Here is an 11,386-nt window from a genome sequence, read left to right on the forward strand (position 1 = left end):
AATAAAAGCCTTGGTTCAAATCTCATCTGAACAAGTTAGACCATTCACAAACTGACTAATTTATCAAGCCTAGGAATTAATGCCCATCCCTGAAGTCAGGAGTCAGCGTCAGCCCCCCCCCCCAAAAAAAAAACCACATGAGCTGAGCTGTATGAGGTGGGGGGGGGTAATTACCCAGAGGAACAGCAGGGAGTGTTTTACCTAGAGAAGAGAAAGTGGACGCTGTGAAAACAAAATCTATGACGTCTACAACACACAGAAGGTGCTCAATATACTTCATCTATTGACCAAAAGTAAAGGATCGCTTTGGGATCCTTGAAGTTCTCGAATCATACCCTTCAGCTGGTGGTTCTTTACTTTGGCAGGGCACTAGAAATTTTTGCAGATTTCCAACCTCTTCCATCCCCCTAGCCCTGCCCTCAGAGGTTCTGATTCGGTTGATCTGGGGTTGGGGCTGCGAAGCCCGGCCTCTGAGCTGCACCCAGAATGATGTAATGTGCTGCCACGGCTGAGAACCACAGCTCTAAGTGCGTGTGCTCGCTCAGTTGGTGCCCACAAACCTCCTAACCATAGCACCAAATCCTTTAAGAGCCAAAGAATTATTAGGAAGGAAAAACTGCAAGTGAAGCCTTAATGCAGAATTTGAAAATCTCTCCAAATGCTTTTCCCTGTGCCTCATGTGCTAAAAACAGGGCTTTAGTGATAGCTTTAAAAAAGAGTGAGCTTGTGTGTGCACATGTGTGTGCACTGTTCTCCCACCCCTTATGATTATCCGAAACATTGCTTTGGGTGGTTAAATCAGCAACACAGATGACTCAGGAACTTAACTAGTGCTGAGTCATATGCCTTCCAGTCCTTTTTTACCTCCCTTCTCCCTCCCCCACCTCATGTCATCCACCAACATTGGACAAAAGGTTGTAGGTGTGTCACATCACTAATGACAGACAGATGGGCATCCTGTGCCTCTCGGGGTGATATCCTGAGAAGTATACAACGTCCTCTGAGCCCCACATTCCAGCCAAGAATGCTTAGCCTATATCTAATCACGAGGAAACATCAGACAAACATAAAACAAGAAACACTTCATTATAAGGGGGGGGGGGGTAGGGGGAGGACTGTACTTTTCAAAAATGCTAATATCACAAAGGACAAAGAAGAGCTGTGGAAATGTTCCAGGTTAAAGAAGATTAAAAAGACACAGAAATTCAATGCAAATCCTGCCCCTTGACTGGACCCTGTACTGGAGGGGGCAGTGTTCTAAGGAACAGTGTACGGTTAACTGGTGAGGTCAGAGTAGGGATGATGAATTAGGTCAAAGTCTGCATCTACATAGTGAATGAAGTTGTTAATCTACTGGAGCTATCTATGTAAGAATTCGCTGCGTTTTAGCAAATACACACTTGGAGAATTGAATTTAGGAGTAAAGGGCCATGTTAAATATAACAGCCACAATTATTTCAGAAAAAGGAAGTGTTTGTGTGTGTGTGTGTGTGTGTGTGTGTGTGTGTGTGTGTGTGTGAAGAGAGATAGAGAGAACCCAAACCTTCAAGCCAATGCAGTAATTATTAATAAGTAAATCTCATAAAGAGTACACCGGTATTCATTATCTATTATCTCTCTATTTGCAACTTTTTTGATAAAGTTGAAATCATTTTCATATATAAAAGGTGTTTTTAGAAGCTGGAGATAGAGAGATTATAACAATGTTCATTTAGTTGAAATGTAGAAATAAACTTTATGACTCATTAAGATTTAGAATCTCAAACACACGTGCACACACATACCTCATATATGAAAACTCTTTCCTCGTCCTAATAAAACCAGGAGGTCCATTTGAACCCATGACAATTCAGCCGTGAAATGTGACAGGGCATCTAACCCTGAACGTTTTCATAAATTCTCTCAAATTAAGGGATTTACAGGAATCTACCAGATGGTATCACCACCAACAGTTTCTCAGGACTCAAAAGGTTTCTGAAACACAGGCCACTAAGTCACAGTGAAGCACACACAGCCTTTTAAAAACAGAAATCAATCTTGTCACTCCTCCTCCTTGTAGCTTCTTAATGGTGTCCATTGCCCCGTGGAATAAAATCCAAATTTTTACATGGACTCACAGAGCCCAGTGGGCATTCAGTCTCCGTTTATCTGCCACACTTCCTCACAAAGACTCTCTCATACTAGCCTGCACTTTGATTCTTGAACACCTTTCTTACTACCTCTGGGCCTTAGCACCTGCTTTTCCCTCTCCTGGAAAGCTCTTGTCCAGTGTTTCACAGAACTGGTTGTATCTCCTCATTTAAGTCTCACTTCAAATATTGTCCAGCTCTCTTTCTGTATTTTATTCAGAGTAATGACCACTAAGTGGAATTTTTTAAAACTTGGATTGGTTCCTCCATACAAATACAGTGCCAAGCACTCACCTGAACATACCCCACCCTGCTCGGGTTCTGAGTGCCTCCTTCTCTCTTCCCTGAAGATAATACTTCGCATGGCTCACCCCCACCTCTCAACTCCTCAGAAAGCCCCTCCCTCACCATTCTCCTCCTGTTGTCACTTTACCTCTCTTCATAGCACTTATTATCTGACTGCACACACACGGTGTATATCTGACAAATGTAGCATATATTTCTGATTATCGTCCCAACTCCCCACCCCCCATCCCCAATAGATTGTGAACTCCGTGAGGGCAGGGAGCTTGTATATTTTTATCATCACTGTATCCCAGCACCAAAAGCCAAGCCTGGCATGTAATTGATGCTCCAGAATATTTCTTGAATGAATCAGTGAACAAATGAGCCGGACTGGACACATAGTTGGCATTCCATAAATGAACATTGACAAGAACAAAATTAGAAGACTCTAACAACCTGAGTTCAAGACTTATTATGAATCTACTGCAACCAAGGCAGTGTTGTTAGTGTAAGGATAAGTTATATATATATATATATATATAACTTATATATATAGATAGATAGATAGATAGATAGATAGATAGATAGATATATCTCCATGGAACATCCAGAAATATACCCACACAAATATGATCAGTTTGGTTCATAAAAAGGTACCAAGATAATTTAATGGGAAAACAGTAGTCCTCTCCACAACAATGCTGAAACAATTGAATATTCACATGCAGGAGGGATAAACTTTGACCATTTCCTCACAGTCTACATTAAATGCTAATTTAAAGTGGACCACAGAGGCCCTGGCCAGTTGGCTCAGTGGTAGAGCATTGGCCTGGAGTATGAAAGTCCCAGGTTCAATTCCCGGCCAAGGCACACAGGAGAAGCACCCATCTGCTTCTCTACCCCTCCCCCTCTCCTTTCTCTCTATCTCTCTCTTCCCCTCCCACAGCCAAGGCTCCATTGGAGCAAAGTTGGTCCTGGCGCCGAGGATGGCTCCATGGCCTCTGCCTCAGGCGCTAGAATGGCTCCCATTGCAATGGAGCAATGCCCCAGATGGGCAGAGCATTGCCTCCTGGTGGGCATGCCGGTTGGGTCCCGGTCAGGTGCATGCAGGAGTCTGTTTGTCTGCCTCCCCCTGCCCCACACATATACTTTTCACTTTAGAAAAATATAAAATAAAAAACAAAAACAAAAAAAAATGGACCATAGAGCTAATCAACCTAAATGTGAGAGATAAATTTATAAAACTCCAAAAAAACATAGGAGAATAATTTTTGTGGCCTTGGGCTAAGTAAAGATGTCTTAGGCTATAAGAGCTTCCATACTTCTCCTTTTTTATGATCACTCATATTTTTTAATGGATAAATTAGTCTTCATTAAAGTTAAAAACCTATGATCTTTAAAGATACTAATTAAGCAAATGAAAAAGCAAGTCACAAATGGGGAAAATATTTATGAGGCATATATGAATCAGATAAAAGTCCAGAATATATATATAAAGAACTCCTTAAAACTCAGTAACAAGAAGACAAATAAATTTTTAATGGACAAAATATATAAACAGATACCTTCAAGAAAAAAATACAAGAATATCAAATAAGCACCTATATAGGTGTTCAATATCATCAGTCATTAGTAAAATAACAATGAAAACACAATGAGCTATTACCACACTCCCACTGAAATAGCTAAAATTTAAAAGATTGATAATACCAGCTGTTGGCAAGGATGTGGAGCAATTGAAACTTCCATACATTGTTGGTGGGGAAACAAAATGGTGCAGCCACCACAGGGTCAGCTGGTATCTTTATCAAGTGAGACATACATGTAATGTACAACCCAGCAATCCCACCTCAGGGTATTATCCATGAGAAATGAAAAAGCATGTGTCTACACAAAAACTTGTACTCAATTACTTATGGCAGCCCCAACATAGTCAGTGAAAGAGTGTACAACTTCACTCATACAAACTTCTAGAAGAGGCAAAACTTTAGAGACAGAAAGCAAATCAGTGATTCCAATGAGGGCAGTGAGGATTACATGGCTGTATGTATTTGTCAGAATTCACAATAAGACAGAACATTGCTGAATTGTGTCGTATGGAAATTATACCTCAATAAAAGCCAGACATGTTGGATGGAAAAGTACATTTCTGACAAAGTTGGTGTTTCTTCATTTTCCACCCTCAGCAAAAGCGCCAGCCCCTGAGCTATTATTGCCTGTCTACGCTGACATTCTTATTAAGTTGTTAGGTCATCATCCTCCCTCTGGTGTGGCCAGAGGACAAATAATAATGATGATGGCTAACATTCATGCCTTGACTCAAACACTCATCCCAGCCTCCTCTGTAAAATGGGATCATAGTAGTGCCTGCCTCCTGGGCTTGTCTGGGGGAGGGTGAGAGGAAGGAGTACCGATAAGATAGCTTTGGCTGATGCTCAGTAAGTGTTAGCAAGCACTACACTAATTACAGGTTGGGCATTTTTTAAATGCACCCGGCCTTGTGCTTTGTCTTTGGAGACATTCTTCAATTCCGCCCTCACAAGGCAGGGTTTCTTAATCCACTCTTGCATTAATCAAGCCTAAGGATCAGACTGGTGGGGGAAGCGACATTGCACAGCTGTTAAGTACAGTACTTAGAGCTGGGATTCAAATCCAGACCTGCCTAATTCATGCATACTCAAAAGTGTTCAAGAAATCCCATTCTGATCATCCCTGCTCTCTCCTTTCTCTTCTTTCTCCTCTCCTATTCTTGACTCACCAGGGAGTCATTTCCTGTATCCATCAGATCCTCCAATGGCCCTTCTGCCCACTGAGTCCTCCACCCATCTCTATGGCACATCCTTTGTTGGAATCTTATTTAAACTGCATCACATAAGTTAGGAAGAATCAATGGTCATGTCTCCAGAGAGCCCTTCCCTGGCCATTCTCTTTCTCTATTGTTCTTCATGGCATTTGCCTTCTCTGACATTGTACAGCTATTATTTTTGCTGACTGTCAACACACACACACACTTCTCTATTCCCATACCTCAACCCCCACATAGAATGTAAGCTCTGTCTAGGCAGGAACTGGACCTGTGAGGAGTGTTGTGCTGTGTTTTCTTTCCCCACCACTGTATATCCTTCGTACCCAGACCATTCGCATGTGATCATAAAGTTTTAGAAGAAACTTACAAGGCCATGATCATACAACACTTACATTTTTATAGATGGGGAAATCCGGAGAGATTAAGTGACTTCCCCGAGGTCACAGAGCTGGTAGGGGCAGAGCCACAGAGCAAACCTTAAATCCCTTTGGGTCCCTGTCAAGTCATGGTTCTGCTGCTTCACATGGCCCCTCACTTCCAGGTCTAAGAAGGCAGGAGGTACGAGATACAACTTAATCATTTTTCACCTTAATTTTTTCAAATGAATTTTAATGTCATGGAGTGGGGCTGGCAGGGAGAAGTCTAGAGATCCTTGGCCTCTTATTAAACTTTCAAGGTCATCTTCAGAAAGACCACAGGCCCTCAGGGGAAGCAGGAATAAGACAACATTACATTTTCCTGCTTGCAGATCTGTGGTCTGTCCTTCATTTTAACATAATACGTCTTATAAACCTATAGCCCCATATACAGCGCGATGTCCCTACAGTCAACAATAGTTTGTGTATATTCATGCTCTTACTTTGTTCAATGTAAACATTAAAAATATTCCATAATTTTTGGTAATGCTGGCTTCAATTCTTCATATTTATTTCTTGAGATGCCAGGAAGCCTTGTGGAATGGGCACAGCCTGGGCCTCTCCCAGCCTCTGTGTGGTCCCGAGCCGGTTACCTGTCCACATTTGTCAAGATAGCTCCCCATCACACTCGCTCCCTGTGGGCACACAGCTCTTTGGAAGGTAGAGAGAAGACAGTCTTCTCAGGCACAAGCTTGAACAGGAGCTGAGGGTTACACAACCGGCTTACAAAATTTTCCTTTTACAATTTATGCATAAATGGCTACTCAATAGCAATTAGAGCACCTGTCTGTTTCCCCTTGGATAAATTGATTGCAATTGAAACAGGCCATATCCTTAAAATCAACTTCCAGCCTTGGGCACAGAGGAGCCTAAGTACTTGATCCTTGGTTTAGTGGATTTTCTGTCTTGCAAAGTTTGATCATTAACTGAAATGTGTAGTTACCTATTTATTTAGAGTTCAGATCAGAAGGAGGAGGATGTAATAGCCAGGACTACTTTAGTGGCAAGTGACAGCAATATCACTCAATCTGGCTTAAAAATAAAAAGGAATTGATCATCTTAACTAAGTGAAGTATCCATATTTACTTCTGAGTTCACTCATAGCTGGATCCAGAGGTCAGATACAATTAGCAGGGGCATGTCATTTTTCATTTCTGGGCTCCCTTTTTCTTGATGTTGGCATTACTTTCATGTAGACCCTCTCCGTGTGATGGTAAAGCAACCATCTATAGCTTCGGGCCTCGCTGATCTTCATGGATTGCGAGTCCAAAGGAGACACACACACACACACACACACAACACACACACACATACTTTTTTCCCAATAGCTCTAATGAAAGCCCCAGATGAGAATCTAACTGACACCTGACCTGTGGTGGCGCAGTGGATAAAGCATCAACCTGGAACTCTGAGGTCACCGGTTTGAAACCCTGGGCTTGTCTTGTCAAGGCACATATGGAAGTTGGTGCTTCCTGCTCCTCCTTCTCTCTTTCTTTCTCTCTCTCCTCTCTCTAAGAATGAATAAGTAAAATTAAAAAAAAAAAATCTAACTGACAATACCTGGTGTACATACCCAATCCAGAATACATTCTCTCTTTGTTAGCCATTTCATGCATTTTCGGTTGTTTACTATCACAAACCAGCCCCCCCCACACACGATGACTCTTTTACAGGTTTCCATGGGAACTCATGGAAAGTTACTCTGGAGTCCAGAGGTGACTATTTCTTGAAATATCAGATGCAGCAGTTGGCTTACCCTTAGGTACCACGGTCTCAGGAAAACAATACAAATTTGTTAACCATCTTTATGCCCTAAAGAGCAAGAAGTCTGTCCCTCCCTAAGGGGTGAGCAAGAATGTCCTCCCAGCTCAGTCCCCCACAAGGACTGGCAGGCACCGTTCCCAGCGTCGTGCATGTTATTATCTTATTCTCTCGCTCCTGTTCCTACCCCTGGTCACGCCTGTGGAGCCGGAATATCGTAAATTCAATGGGCGACACCATACAGCTCCTCTGCATTGGTGAGAAGGCGGTGAGAGGGGAGAAAACAGGGAGAAGCCTCGAGTGAGCTCCGGAGCCTGCCTGTCACTTTGCCAAATGCCAGACCCACTGAGCCTCATTGGGTTGGATGGACCGGAACCCTGCCTGAACATGTCCCTCCTGAATCTGTGCGAGGGAGAGAGACCTCAGCCAGGCAAAGAGAGTCAAAATGACCTTTCCCCTCTGCCTCCTTCCTGTTAGAAGAACGTTCTTCCCTGACGTGGGTGCTTCGTCTTAATAAATCATACGCAGTAGATAGCGGGTCTCAAGAAAAATCTTAACACTGGCTAATCTGACCAGCAATGACAAAAGTCTTTGGAGCCTAAAAAAAAGTTTGTTTATGGCTTCTCACTTTTAGGGCTGCCTCACCCCCCTCTTTTTTTCCTCTTAGCCTTGAATACATTTTTGTAAATAATGACAAATTAAAAAAAAAATTTTTTTTAAGCAGAGTAAAGCACTTCTCGAGATCTTGCCTCATCTATTTTTTTTTCAAGTCTCCAATAGTCAGAATAACATTTCAGCATCAGGATATTCATTCAAACCAAATCCCAGCTCTTTCATCCTGAGTCAGGCCAGGCTGGATACCTGCCTCATTCTAGTTACAGACCTTCCGACCCAGCTCAAGGCACGGGATTGAAAACTACCGTGGAATCTGGACTCAACAGACATTCATCCTGACTCAGCCCCTGTGAACTTTGCTCCACTGTAAGGATATGGGCATTTCCTTCTCTGATTTCCTCAGAACCTGCTCAGGAGTGTCCAGGGGAAGGTTGTCACAAACACATTGGCAATAAAAATAATCAAATCCACGGGGAACATGTCTATTTCCGGAATTAGATTTTTTTTTGCGATAGGAAAGAAATCAAATGGGATAAGGGGCAGGGAGAAGTCAGGTGAATCCAATATTCCCACGTCCACATGCTTAAATGTCACTCCTCTGGGACACATCGTTACTAACAATGGCTCTTTCAACGGCGGAGCTCAGAATGACTAACCCTTTTCTAGCCTGTCAGCGAGGACTACCACCCTGTATTGGTAAGTATTTCCGTACAGAATTCACTCGGAAAGGATATTGTTTCAGGCCCGGACAAAGCTCATATTGTCATGTTTCAGTGCCAGCTATTTTAGGCAAGGAAGGGGAATTTCCATGGCTCCCTGTCATCTGTCGTGAGCACTACACTCTGACTAACCACTTCCCTTGTAGTTTGTCAGAGCCTGAGTTCTTTAATGAAGAAAAAAAAAATCCCCTGATATTATACATAAAATTTCTAGCCAAGCAAAAAGACATCAATGACCTCATGCAAGAGCAAAAAAAAAGGTGACCTCACTCGGGGAGGGGACGCAAGAGACTTGATCCAAAATGGAAGGAATGAAATGGACCAAGGCAAGTGCGCAGGTAGAATACGAACCTGACCGTCATTCAGTGTCAGCGCCGACGGTGACCAGAGCTCAGGTTCCGCAAACTTCCCTGTACCAGACACCCACGCGCCAGCCCTGTGAGTGCACTCATCTCATTTGCAAGTTTATAGTGTTTAAGGTTCTTCTTTTTAGAATCAGTTAATGTATATTAAATAAATATTAGCACATGCGGTAACAGATACGGCAAACACTCAAAGCGATATGCAAATGACAATTGAGAAAACTGTGCTAGACGATACCATTTCTCCTTTTTTCCTTTTTGTCTTTTTTTGAGACAAAAAAAAACAAAAATACTACCTCAATAAAGAAAATAAAAAGAGAGAGAAAGAAACTACCATGTATTATTAATCCTTAATTAAGTGCCTAGCACTGCACACTAAAAAAAAATAAAGAAAAGTGAATTAGGAAGTATTGTTACTCCCATTTTACAGATGAGGAAACCGAGGCTTAGTAATGCTAAGTAATTGTCTCAGGGTCACAGTGCTAGGATTTGACTCCACCCCCACCAGACGTCAGAACCCCAGGCAAGTGTGAACTGTGACCTCATTGCCGCTGTGCCAAACAGTATTGTGTCATCTGGGTGATATGCCTCGCTCCTCTGGGCAAAGGAAATGTCACGGGCCACTGGGAAAGAAGCCACTTCCTGTCCCTAGAGAATGAGAGCATCACTACCAAGGTCCTTACCATCCCTGGGATCAGCCCCTAAGCTAAACAATTTATCTTTGGAGTGACAGGTGATGACTTAGTCACCCTAGCTTTGCTCTTCTCCCTTCGCTAGCAGCCAGCTGTGTGTCATGGGTGGCTTAGAGCATAACCTCAGAACACAGGCTTTTATGTAACCAGCAGCAGTCGGCACTGCAGGGAAGGCCGTCTGTGTCCCCCCAGATGGCCTTCAGGGCAGGGCACTCTCTCGGGCTGCTGTGCCACTGATGCCGACAGCTGACAGCTCCCAGCTGTCAGTTCTTAGAGCTGCCTCCAACCCAGCAGGAGCCAATTCACCTGGGAGTTTGAACTTCACCCTTAATGGAGACAGCCCACGGCCGCCCGATAACTGACCATCCCAGGGTATGAAAGGCCAGCCCTCTGCCTCCAGGGGGTTCTGGTGCTGCAGAGGCCCCAGGAGATCAGGCTGGAGCTAGGCTCCCTGGAGAAAAACTGTGATCAGCTCCTCCTGCTGGTTCTTCTCCTGGCCACCTCTCCGGAGTAAACCAGCTCTCCAACCCGACTCTGCTTGTAGACACTCTACGAGAAAACCACAGCTACATGCCAAGAAACAGGCACCAGGACACTTGTTAATGTAGATGTGGTCCTTGAATGTCAGGAGCTCGCACTAGTGGAAGGAACAGTTTCCCAGACTCATATATAGCGTGTAACAAAGAGATTATGTTTTATTGATTTGTTCGTTGCTATCTGCCCAGGACCTCCACCTGAGTTTCTCTGAAGCATGACTCAGTTGACATTTGGGGCTGGGTAATTTTTGGTGGTGGGGGACTGTCCTGTGCATTGTAGGATGTTTAGTAGCATCCATGGTCTCTACTCACTAGATGTCAGGAGTACCCATCCCCCCACTCAGCTGTGAAAACCAAATATCTCCAGATGTCGCCAAATGTCTCTTGGGGCAAAATCGCCCCTGGTTCAGCACCACTGGCTGAGAACACATAGTAGGTGTTGGATAACATTGGTGAATTCTTGAATGAATTAGAGAAGATAGATGGAAATGTCAGTAGTTGTCTCTTGTTTGTATGATTCTTTTCTTTTTAATATGTTACTGTAGTTTTAATAATGTTCCACCATAACCATGTGCAGGTCCTGTTCATAATCCTTCACGCGCAACTCCAAAATCCACACACACCTCATTTGACAGCAAATCTAGGCTCCTCAGAGTTTACATGAAGGCTTTAATGATCTCAGGTAGTGTGACTATTTATACATCTCTCCTGAAGAAATATTAACGTGTTATTTGATAGCCAGTGTAAACAAAATGCATCTAAAATCTAAAAATATCCGGCTTACAAAATACATCTGGCCTCTAGGTTTGGGGATAAAGGACTGTGAGCCTGTATTACTGTTACAATCAGCAAAACAAATAAAAACATATGGCAAGCATCATGAAACTCCTTTACTCAACAGAATAAAATGAAATGAGGCAGTATTTGTAAGTAAGCACTCACCCAAAAATTCTCTCCAAAAAGTAAATTTGCGGGGTGTGGGGGGGTGGGGGAGGAACTTATGGGCTGTTGTAGTCAGCTCACTTTAAAGCTGAGGGAACAGGTGTTCAGAGAGTTTCGAGCCAA

The sequence above is a fragment of the Saccopteryx bilineata genome, chromosome 6 (assembly GCF_036850765.1).
Source record: "Saccopteryx bilineata isolate mSacBil1 chromosome 6, mSacBil1_pri_phased_curated, whole genome shotgun sequence".
Taxonomy (NCBI): Eukaryota; Metazoa; Chordata; class Mammalia; order Chiroptera; family Emballonuridae; genus Saccopteryx; species Saccopteryx bilineata.